The 11,443-nt window shown below is 49.1% G+C and overlaps 1 pseudogene; it reads left to right on the top strand.

The window, feature by feature from the left end:
* The first annotated feature begins 7,148 nt into the window (after positions 1–7,148).
* On the top strand, positions 7,149–8,271 carry LOC144605796 (hydroxycarboxylic acid receptor 1-like; annotated as a pseudogene).
* Positions 8,272–11,443: the final 3,172 nt, after the last annotated feature.

Below are 11,443 nucleotides of genomic sequence, written 5' to 3'. Positions count from 1 at the left end.
GCCCACGCCAACCTTCGATAACCCATTCACATTAGTTCTGCGTTATCCTACTTGGTATCCATTCGCAACACACGAGGGGCAATTTACAGAGGCCAATTAACCTACAAACCCACACGTCTTTGGCATGTGGGAAGGAAACCAGAGCACCTGGAGGAACAAGTCACAGGGAGAACGTGCAAACTCCATACAGACAGACAGCACCCAAAGTCAGGATCGAACCTGGGAACCCCTAACAGCTGCGCCACAGTGCCGCCCAAATTGTTTTTAATATCATATCATATCATATACATACAGCCGGAAACAGGCCTTTTCGGCCCTCCAAGTCCGTGCCGCCCAGTGATCCCCGTACATTAACACTATCCTACACCCACTAGGGACAATTTTTACATTTACCCAGCCAATTAACCTACATACCTGTACGTCTTTGGAGTGTGGGAGGAAACCGAAGATCTCGGAGTAAACCCACGCAGGTCACGGGGAGAACGTACAAACTCCTTACAGTGCAGCACCTGTAGTCAGGATCGAACCTGAGTCTCCGGCGCTGCATTCGCTGTAAAGCAGCAACTCTACCGCTGCGCTACCGTGCTGCCAAATGTATTTATAAAGTGCCTTTACATTTTAGTAACCCTATAACCCTTTCCTTTTCCACGTCATATCCAACCCAAGTGGGCATTGACATGATCAGTAGGAACTTCAGCTGCCAGAAGCATTTAGAACAAACCAGGAAAGATAGTGCATCCGTGGCTAACAAGGGAAATCAAGGATAGTATTAAAACAAAAGATGAAGCATATAAATTAGCCAGAAAAAGTATCATACCAGAGGACTGGGAGAAATTCAGAGTCCAGCAGAGGAGGACAAAGGGCTTAATTAGGAAAGGGAAAATAGATTATGTGAGAAAACTGGCAGGGAACATAGAAACTGACTGCAAAAGCTTTTATAGATATGTGAAGAGAAAAAGATTAGTTAAGACAAATGTAGGTCCCTTGCAGTCGGAAACAGGTGAATTGATCATAGGGAACAAGGAGATGGCAGACCAATTGAACAACTACTTTGGTTCTGTCTTCACTAGGGAAGACATAAACAATCTGCCGGAAATAGCAGGGGACCGGGGGTCTAACGAGATGGAGGAACTGAGGGTAATCCAGGTTAGTCGGGAAGTGGTGTTAGGTAAATTAAATGGATTAAAGGCCGATAAATCCCCAGGGCCAGATAGGCTGCATCCCAGAGTGCTTAAGGAAGTAGCCTCAGAAATAGTGGATGCATTAGTGATAGTTTTTCAAAACTCTTTAGATTCTGGAGTAGTTCCTGAGGATTGGAGGGTAGCTAATGCAACCCCACTTTTTAAAAAGGGAGGGAGAGAGAAAACGGGGAATTATAGACCAGTTAGCCTAACATCGGTAGTGGGGAAAATGCTAGAGTCAGTTATTAAAGATGTGATAGCATCACATTTGGAAAGTGGTGAAATCATCGGACAAAGTCAGCATGGATTTATGAAAGGCAAATCATGCCTGACGAATCTTATAGAATCATGCCTGACGAATCTTATAGAATAACTAGTAGAGTGGATAAGGGAGAACCAGTCGATGTGTTATATCTGGACTTTCAGAAGGCCTTCGACAGGTCCCACATAGGAGATTGGGGTACAAACTTAAAGCACACGGTATTGGGGGTTCAGTGTTGAGGTGGGTAGAGAATTGGTTGGCGGACAGGAAGCAAAGAGTAGGAATAAACGGGTCCTTTTCGGAATGGTAGGCAGTGACTAGTGGGATACCGCAAGGCTCAGTGCTGGGACCCCAGTTATTTACAATATATATTAATGATTTGGACGAGGGAATTGAATGCAACATCTCTAAGTTTGCGGATGACACGAAGCTGGGTGGCAGTGTTAGCTGCGAGGAGGATGCTAGGAGGCTGCAGAGTGACCTGGATAGATTAGGAGAGTGGGCAAATGCATGGCAGATGCAATATAATGTGGATAAATGTGAGGTTATCCACTTTGGCGGCAAGAACAGGAAAGCAATTACCTGAATGGTGGCCAATTAGGAAAAGGGGAGATGCAACGTGACCTGGGTGTCATGGTGCACCAGTCATTGAAAGCAAGCGTGCAGGTGCAGCAGGCAGTGAAGAAAGCGAATGGTATCTTAGCATTCATAGCAAGAGGTTTTTAGTATAGGAGCAGGGTGGTTCTGCTGCAGTTGTACAGGGCCTTGGTGAGACCGCACCTGGAGTATTGTGTACAGTTTTGGTCTCCTAATCTGAGGAAAGACATTCTAGCCTTAGAGGGAGTACAGAGAAGGTTCACCAGATTGATCCCTGGGATGGCAGGACTTTCATATGAAGAAAGACTGGATAGACTGGGCTTATACTCGCTGGAATTTAGAAGACTGAGGGGGGATCTTATTGAAACATATAAAATTCTTAAGGGGTTGGAGAGGCTAGATGCGGGAAGATTGTTCCCGATGTTGGGGAAGTCCAGAACCAGGGGTCACAGCTTAAGGATAAGGGGGAAGTCTTTTAGGACCGAGATGAGAAAACATTTCTTCACACAGAGAGTGGTGAGTCTGTGGAATTCTCTGCCGCAGAAGGTAGTTCATTGGCTATATTTAAGAGAGAGTTAGATGTGGCCCTTATGGCTAAAGGGATCAGGGGGTATGGAGAGAAGGCAGGTACAGTTTACTGAGCTGGATGATCAGCCATGATCATATTGAATGGCGGTGCAGGCTCGAAGGGCCGAATGGCCTACTCCTGCACCTATTTTCTATGTTTCTATGTTTCTATGTTTCTATGTTTCTATGTTTCTATGTTTCTATGTTTCTACGTCTCCTGGTTCTCTTTGGCTCCTGGAAGCATTCAATGATATTTCATTGTCCCATGTGCCTTGGGACTGCGCAGTGTTTTGTTTTTGCAAATACAACCCAGTAAAATCATACAGCAGACCTCACCTTGGCAGTGCACAATTATCGCCATGTTCCTGGTGCCGACAATGTTACAAACCGTTAATCGGACAGCCTTATCTTCTCGCAACAGCGAACCAGGCCTGTCGCCGCACATGGCAGCAGATGGCCACCTGTCGGGTCCCTCTTCGTTCTCAGCAGTCCCCCCTTTGATCTTGGTGGGCCCCTGCCGGGTCCCTCAGTTCTTGGTGGCCCCTCTCTCGCCCCTGTCTGGTTGGTCTCAGTGGCCCTCCCCTCTCTGACCTTGGGTGCTTGGCCCTTCTTACATTCCTCAGTAGATTGTCATTGTCTTATAGCTTCACTACATCCTGGGGACGTCCATCTAGACCAGGGCCTCCAAACTTTTCAGCACGAGGGCCATATTATATATTTGGCATATTTTGCGGGCCGTAGGAAAAAATAAGGAAGTGTGAGTTTATATAAATTTAGTGAACTCAAAAAGTTTAGACTAGGTTACGTTAGATTAGATTAGGAAAGGTTAAACTAGGTTAGGTTAGATTAGGTTCGTTTACATTAGGTTTATATAGCAACAAATAAATAATGTTCAATTTTAAAAAGAGCTTGAAATATTGGAATATACAGAAAAAATGCAGTGACCACCACTGGAGGAGAGAGAGAGAGGAGAGAGAGTGGGGGAGAGGCAGTGGGTGGGGAGAGGCCAGTGGGTGGGGAGAGAGAGTGGTGAGAGAGAGAGAGTGAGTGGAGGAGAGAGAGTGGGGGGAGGAGAGAGAGTGGGTGGGGGAGAGAGAGTGGGCTGGAGGAGAGAGAGTGGGTTAGGAGAGACAGTGGGTGGAGGAGAGAGGTTGGGTGGAGGAGAGAGAGTGGGGGGAGGAGAGGGAGTGGGTGGGGGAGAGAGAGTGGGGGGGAGGAGAGAGTTTGGGTGGAGGAGAGAGAGTGGGGTGGAAGAGAGAGAGTGGGTGGGGGGAGAGACAGTGGGTGGGGGAGAGAGAGTGGTGGAGGAGAGAGGTTGGGTGGAGGAGAGAGAGTGGGGGGAGGAGAGGGAGTAGGTGGGGGAGAGAGAGTGGGAGGAGGAGAGAGAGTGAGTGGAGGAGAGAGAGTGGGGGGAGGAGAGAGAGTGGGGGGAGGAGAGAGAGTGGGTGGGGGAGAGAGAGTGGGGGGAGGAGAGGGAGTGGGTGGGGAGAGAGAGTGGGGGGGAGGAGAGAGTGGGGTGGAGGAGAGAGGTTGGGTGGAGGAGAGAGAGTGGGGTGGAAGAGAGAGAGTGGGTGGGGGAGAGACAATGGGTGGGGGAGAGAGAGTGGTGGAGGAGAGAGGTTGGGTGGAGGAGAGAGAGTGGGGGGAGGAGAGGGAGTGGGTGGGGGAGAGAGAGTGGGTGGAGGAGAGACAGTGGGTGGGGGAGAGAGTGGGCTGGAGGAGAGAGAGTGGGTGGAGGAGAGAGAGTGGGTTAGGAGAGACAGTGCGTGGGGGAGAGAGAGTGGTGGAGGAGAGAGAGTGGGTGGAGGAGGGAGAGTGGGCTGGAGGAGAGAGAGTGGGGGGGAGGAGAGAGAGTGGGGGGGAGGAGAGAGAGTGGGGGGAGGATAGAAAGTGGGGGGAGGATAGAAAGTGGGGGGATAGGAGAGGGAGTGGGAGGGGGAGAGAGAGTGGGGGGGGAGGAGAGAGAGTGGGGGGAGAGAGAGTGGGGGGAAGAGAGAGAGAGTGGGGAGGAGAGAGAGTGGGGGGGAAGAGAAAGAGAGTGGGGGGAGGAGAGAGAGTGGGGGAAAGAGAGTGGGGGAGGAGAGAGAGTGGGGGTAGGAGAGAGAGTGGGGGGGAGGAGAGAGAGTGGGGGGAAGAGAGAGAGAGTGGGGGGGAAGAGAGAGAGTGGGGGAGAGAGAGTGGGTGGGAAGAGAGAGAGAGTGGGGGAGGAGAGAGAGTGGGGGGGAAGAGAGAGAGAGTGGGGGGAGGAGAGAGAGTGGGGGGAAAGAGAGTGGGGGAGGAGAGAGAGTGGGGGGAGGAGAGGAGAGTGGGGGGGAGGAGAGAGAGTGGGGGGGAGGAGAGAGAGTGGGGGGAAGAGAGAGAGAGTGGGGGAGAGAGTGTGTGTGGGGGAGAAAGAGTGGGGGGGAAGAGAGTCGGGGTAGAGGGAGCAGCGGGTGAGAGCAGGAGCGCGGGGAGGGGGAGGGTGTCAGAGGGTCCAGTGAAAACAAGTGTAGTTGTTGTCAGAAGCCCCGCGTCCTGGGGTGAGTGGCGGCGGGGCGGCGAGGAGGGAAGTTTCACTTGTGTTCTCTCTCTCTCTCTCTCTCTCTCTCTCTCTCTCTCTCTCTCTCTCTCTCTCTCTCTCTCTCTCTCTCTCTCTCTCTCTCTCTCTCTCTCTCTCTCTCTCTCTCTCTCTCTCTCTCTCTCTCTCCCCTCCTCTCTCCTCCCCCCCCTCTCCTCCCCCCCTCTCCTCCCCCCCTCTCCTCCCCCCCTCTCCTCCCCCCTCTCTCCTCCCCCCTCTCCTCCCCCCCCCCCCGGGGGTGATTGGCGGCAGTGGCGAGGAGGGAAGTTTCCTTGTGTTTGTTGTCTGAGGGGTCCATCGAGGGCAGCAGGGGGGAAACTACGTTTATTGAAGAAAATATTGAACTGAATACCAAGCAAGATAACATTTGATTACACATTAACAAAAAACACTAGAATAACTCTCATTACCATTATAAAGTAATTGTAATTGACGAAAATTGCTCCAAAATGAATTCAGTGTGCGGGTCAGTACATTATTTGTTGAGAATCCATATTGAATCCCCTAGTATATTTGGATATTTTCCCCGTAATTTTAAACGTAGTTTAGGTTATTGTCGTGTGTACCGAGGTACAGTGAAAAGCTTCTTATTGCGTGCTAACCAGTCAGCGGAAAGACTATACATGATCTCAATGGAGCTGTCCACAGTGTAATGATTCCCTCATCCACCGGGTGGCGCCGCAAGCACTGGCTGTCTCGCCAACAGTCTCTGTCCTTTCTACTGTTTTTGTTAAGACTTTTTTTTTCAAATCTCTTACCTCGACGGAGATGCGATTCTTCTCCGTATCGTATCTCCTTTCCCCACTGCGGCCTAACATCGAGGAGTTGGCAGCCTTTCAATAGACAATAGACAATAGACAATGGGTGCAGGACTAAGCCATTTGGCCCTTCGAGCCAGCACCACCATTCAATGTGATCATGGCTGATCATTCTCAATCAGTTCCTGCCTTCTCCCCATACCCCCTGACTCCTGTAACGGACCGCAGGTAGACCCAAATGCAGCACATGGAACCAAGGAAGTAGTTTTAGAATGAGCTTTATTCCTACCTGCTCGTGGACAGAAGACTGAGGCATTCACCAGGGCTACGACGAGGCATGAAGGTCGGGAGCAGCAGGGTCGGCAACGGGAAATCAGTCCAAGAGAGAATGCTGGATAGTCTTGCATGAGGGCTAAGAACAATCTGGCAAAGAGTGTGTGTGTGTGTGTGTGTGCGTGCGTGCGTGCGTGCGTGCGTGCGTGCGTGCGTGCGTGCGTGCGTGCTTGCGCGCGCTGCGCGCAGGAAGGGTATATATGTTGGCTTGATTGGTGATCTGGAGCAGGTGAGTGAACAGGTGAGGGGAGTTGGCTTAACGTGGTGGGTGTGGCTGGCAGGTGAGTGAACAGGACAGACTGTGACAACTCCGCTATCCTTAAGAGCTCTATCTAGCTCTCTCTTGAATCCTGGAGACGGACCAGGCGCTTCCATGCCGCGGGCACGACGCAGACTTTAACATCGTGGAGCTTGCGATCCTTGCCGAGGATCGACTGTGGAGAGCTCCAACCGTGGGGCCGGTGGACTTTAACACCGCGGTCCCTGGTAAGAAGAGGCCGACTCGGGAGCTCCATGCCGCGGAGAATGTTTCAACCGCCCCGACACGGGGAGTTTCTATCATCCCGATGGGAGGGCTTGGACAGTCGGCAGCGGCGACCGAGGTGAACAAAGAGGAAGAAGCTTTAATTTTATTACCTTCCATCACAGTGAGGAATGTGGAATCCACTCTGGTGGATGTTTATGTTGAATTTTACTTTATGTGGCTGTGTGTCTTGTTGCTTTTTACTTAGTATGGCTGTATGGTAACTCAAATTTCACTGCACCTTAATTGGCACATGTGACAATAAATTGATCTTGAAATCTTGAATTCTTGAAATGATTAGTGCAAGATAAAGTCCAGTAAATGTCCTATTAAAGATGCCTGAGTACTTCCTCAAATGCTACTTCCCTGGATGTTGAAACCCACCCCCATGAGCCGTGATGTAACGGCCAGACTATATAAGGGTTTGTTCTTCTTTTATTGCTTGGATTCCTGCAACTCTATAATAATGGCGAATTTGGAGAATGTAACCGAGCAGTGCGCACCCAATGAAGATACCAGCTCAACATACAACTCGCCGATCATCATCATAACATGCGTCCTCGGCTTCATTGGCAATGCATCGCTTTGTGGATCTTCTGCTTCCATGTCAAGACCTGGAAACCGAACACGGTCTATTCTCGGAACCTGGCGATCGCGGATACACTTTTAATCTGCTGCCTCCCTTTCCGCGCCGGCTACTACCTTCGCGGCAAGAACTGGGTCTTTGGAGATGCGGCCTGTCGCCTGAACATCTTCATGATCTCCTTAAACCGCATTGGCAGCATCACCTTCCTGATGTGATAGCCATCGACCGCTACTTTAAGGTGGTCCACCCTCAGCACAGGGCAAACAAGATCACCCCGAGGTGTGCGGCCAAGATAGCAGGTGGCCTGTGGGTCATGGGGGTGGGGATCTGTGTGCACCTGTTGGTGGAGAGGCACCACTTCGAGCAAAACAACTCGACCTTCTGTGAACCCTTCAACATCAACCACCATCTGCACCCCACCGCGATTTGGACGGACGCCGTGTTTATTTTCTTCAAGTTTCTTTTGCCGGTCTCCGTTATACTTTTCTCCACCTCGTGCATCATCTGGAGGTTAAGGCACATGGAGAGTGATCTGAGGGGCAAATATAAACGTGCCACCAAGCTTGTGATCGCCGTGGCAGCGGTCTTTATATTTTGTTTCCTGCCCACCAATGTTGCTGTGGTCGCCGTTTTGATCACTAGACTCAGAAGCTCGGTGGACTGCAAGTCCTATGTCATTGCGGTCAATATCTTTTATAACACTTTATTCATGACGTATCTGAACAGCGTTGTCGACCCTGTTATTTACTACTTTTCGAGCTCAGCGTTCAAAGACGCTTTGAGGAAAGCTCTCGCCCCCCTCAATGTCAGCCTTTCCAAATCAACCAGCGACCAAGAAATGGACCCACGAGAGTCCAGGGCAGAACTCTCGAAAGATCGACACCTCAGTTCTGATATACTTCTCTGATCCACTGTGTAAACTTTGCAAGAAAAAGAAAATTCCACTGTGCGTTTGGCATATGTGACAATAAAAGCACAATTGAACCATTAAACTAGACTCTCACTGTCAGTGTGTGATAACCGACACTTCCATACTCAAGGATAGTTTCTTCCCAGCTGTTATCAGGCAACTGAAACATTCTAACCAACAGCTAGAAAGCGGCCCTGGTCCACTTTCTACCTCAGTGGAGACCATCAGCCTATTTCTTAATCGGACTTTACTGGACTTTATCTTGCTCTAAACATTCTTCCTTTATCATGTATCTATCTGTACACTGTGAATGGCTCAATTGTAAATATTCCACCGTCAGCGATGGCAGTCTTTCTGTCTTTTCACCTATTTTGTTATTTTAGTGGGTTTTAAAAAGTATGTGTTGATGTTCTCCGGTTTGTTTTATGTGAGGGGTTGGGGGAGGGTCGGGGGAAACTTTTTTTTCAATCTCTTACCTTGCCGGAGATGCGATTGTTTTCCAGATCATATCCCTGGTCGCTCTGCGGCCAAACATCATGGAGCTGGCGGCCTTGCTCGAGACTGACTTTGAGCCCACCGTGGGGCCGTGACTTACCATCAGAGCCTGCGATCCCTTGCCCGGGATCGACGCTCCAACTGCGGCCTGCGGATTTTAACATCGAGGAGCTCGCAGTCTCGGGTAGAGACTGATGTCGGGAAGCTCCAAAGCCGCAGAAGGTTTGACTAGCCCCGACCCGGGGTCCGATCTCCCGGCGCGGGGGAGCTGAGATCCCCCCGATGCGGGAGGTTGATCGCCCCGATGTGGAGGGCCCGACCGCCAGCTACGGGAGCCAAGATCATCCCATCAACGGAAGGTTCGAGGCCCCCGACCGCGGGAGGACAAAGAAGGGAAGAGATTGACATTTTCTTTTTGCCTTCCATCACGGTGAGGAATGTGGAGGGGTCACTATGGTGGATATTTATGTTAAAATGTATTTTGCGTGTTTTGTTGCTTTTTATTGGTATGACTGTATGGCAAATCAAATTCCTCGTATGTTGCAAAACATACTTGGCTAATAAAGTATGATTATGATTATGATGTATACTCTTTCTGCTGATTGGTTAGCATGCAACAAAACTAAACTACTAACTAACTAACTATGTGTAGCAAGAAGCTGTAGATGCTGGTTTATACCGAAGATAGATACAAAGTGCTGGAGTAACTCAGTGAGTCAGGCAGCTTCTCTGGAGGAAAAGGATAGGTGATGTTTTAGGTGGGGACCCTTCTTCTTACTAGATTTTGTAATTAAATGCTAACCTGTAAATAAGTTCAAAAAATCATGTACATTTTAAACCTTTTGTTAACAGGTTGATTGATCTTAATACGTTCTGAAATAAACTATAATTTACAATGCCAAACCTTGACGTTGTGGCGTTCTCTTTACATTCGTTGCTTCCTTCATTCCTTCATATGGGCGAGCACCGCTTTTTACATGAGCACTTCAAACAAGATGGTCCAATGCATGTTGATCATAAATTCATAAGTGATAGGAGCAGAATGAGGCCATTCAGCCCATCAGGTCTACGCCGCCATTCAATCATGGCTGATCTATCTTTCCCTCTCAAACCCATTTCCTGCCTTCTTCTCATAACCTCTGACACCCGTACTAATCAAGAATCTGTCAACCACTGCCTTAAAAATATCCATTGACTTGGCTTCCACAACCGTCTGTGACAATGAATTCCACAGATTCACGACCCTCTAACTAAGGAAATTCCCCTTCATCTCCTTTCTAAGTACACCCTATTATTCCAAGGCTGTGCTCGCTGGTCCTAGACCCTCCTACTAATGGAAACATCCTCTCCACATCCACTCTATCCAGGCCTTTCACTATTTGATAATTTTTAATGAGGTCCCCCCTCATCCTTCTTAACTCCAGCGAGTAGACACCCAATGCCGTCAAACACTCATCACACATTAACGCAATCATACCTCATAAACCTCCTCTGAACCCTCTTTAATGCCTGCACATCCATCCTCAGATCAGGGGCCCCAAAACTATCGCATTACTCCAAATGGGTCAGACAACATCTCTGGAGAAAAGGAATAGGTGATGTTTTGGGTGGAGACCCCCCCCCCCCCCCCCTTCAGACTGAGAGTCAGGGGAAAGGGAAACGAAAAGGAGAGTTATAGATGATGATATAGAGCAAATGAATGAAAGATAAGCAAAAGAGTATAGAAGATCAAGTAGATAGGCCATTATTAGCTGTGGGCTAGGTGAAACGCATTACCGACAATGTGACTCAACAAGACAACTTTGAAGCCCCTACAACGACTTGAGTGAGGGAGAGATGGAGAGAGAGGGGTGCAAGGGTTATTTGAAGTTAGAGAAATCAAGGTTCATACCGCTGGGTTGGTAAGCTGCCCAAGCGAAATAGGTGCTGTTCTTCCAATTTGCATTTGGCCTCACTCTGACAATGGAGGAGGCCCAGGACAGCAAAGTCAGTGTGGGAATGGGAAGGGGAATTTTGATTCCAAACACTTTAACACTAAACAGTGTGGGGCCATGCACACAGACTGGTTTCTCACTAACATCGGTGACCAAGAATGTATCTGAAGACTTTCTGCCATCCATTATTCTGGCCCACCATACCATCACGGAGTTGTTGGACAACTGTGATGAATGTTTTTGGGGCAGCAACAATTTGCCCTGATCCTTAAAGAGCCCTTACGGCAAACAAGGTTGAAAGTTTTCATGACTCAACAGAGGTGGTGAACGACTTTGCAAATTTGTTCTTGGGCACTTCTTTCGGTAGACACCTCGCAGTGATGATCATGTTTAATCTTTCACGCCCTTGATGGAAACCACATTGACTTTCAGGAACTAGATCTCCTTCGAGGCGAGTAGTTAGTCAGTTCAACAGGACTCCAGCGAGGATTATAATGACTGTCAGGAGGAAGAGTGATTATCACAGAATTGTTAGTTCCCCTGATCATATGGTCATGTGATTAGAGTAGAATTAGGCCATTCGTCCCATCAACTCTACTCCGCCATTCAATCATGGCTGATCTTTCCTAACCCCATTCTCCTGCCTTCTATTTGAGTATTGAGAAGATTTGAGTATAGGAGCAAAGAAGTCCTTCTGCAGTTGTTTAGGGCCCTGGTGAGAACACACCTGGAGTAGTGTG

This window comes from Rhinoraja longicauda, chromosome 25 (assembly GCF_053455715.1).
Source record: "Rhinoraja longicauda isolate Sanriku21f chromosome 25, sRhiLon1.1, whole genome shotgun sequence".
Taxonomy (NCBI): Eukaryota; Metazoa; Chordata; class Chondrichthyes; order Rajiformes; family Arhynchobatidae; genus Rhinoraja; species Rhinoraja longicauda.
This window is presented reverse-complemented; position numbering and strand designations above follow the sequence as displayed.